This window comes from Silene latifolia, chromosome 7 (genome assembly GCF_048544455.1).
Source record: "Silene latifolia isolate original U9 population chromosome 7, ASM4854445v1, whole genome shotgun sequence".
Taxonomy (NCBI): Eukaryota; Viridiplantae; Streptophyta; class Magnoliopsida; order Caryophyllales; family Caryophyllaceae; genus Silene; species Silene latifolia.
This window is the reverse complement of record NC_133532.1, coordinates 16276091-16276962: the sequence shown is the minus strand read 5'-3', so window position 1 is coordinate 16276962 and position 872 is coordinate 16276091.

The window sequence follows — 872 nt, the reverse complement described above, 5'->3', positions numbered from 1 at the left end:
TATGGCATCTTGTCCCTAGACCTACTGGTTGTACCGTGATTGGTACCAAATGGGTCTTTCGCAATAAGCTAGATAATTCGGGCAATATCGTAAGGAATAAAGCTAGACTAGTGGTGCAAGGATTTAAACAACAAGAAGGTATTGATTAAAATGAAACCTTCGCACAAGTAGCTAGGCTTGAAGCCATACGTATACTAATAGCTTTTGCAGCTCACAAAGGCATCAAACTTTTTCAAATGGATGTCAAAACGGCTTTTCTAAATGGTTATTTAGAAGAGGAAGTCTTTGTGGAGCAACCACCGGGTTTTATGAATAATGAATTTCCAAACCATGTTTTAAATTGGAAAAGGCGCTTTATGGTTTAAAACAGGCTCAAAGAGCTTGGTATGATCGCTTGTCAAAATTTCTTTTGGAAAATGGTTTTGTGCGTGGATCGCTTGATAAGACATTGTTCATAAAGTCACAGTGTGGTGAACTGTTGATTGTAAAGATTTATGTTGATGACATAATATTTGTGCAACGAATGAACTCCTTTATTTCTACTTTTCGGAACTAATGAAATCGGAGTTTGAGATGAGTATAATGGGAGAACTAGGGTTCTTCCTTGGGCTTCAAATCAAGAAAACTCAAGATGGTGTGATGATTCATCAACAAAAGTACATAAAGGAGATGCTATGCAAGTTCGGTATGACTAATTCTAAACTTTTCTCTACACCTATGGTTTCGTCCACCAAGCTTGACAAAGATGAGAATGGTAAGAAAGTTGATGAAACGATGTATCGATGTATGATCGGTTCATTGCTTTATTTAACCAATAGTCATCCGGATATTTTATATAGTGTATGTCTATGTACTCGTTTCCAAGCTAGTCC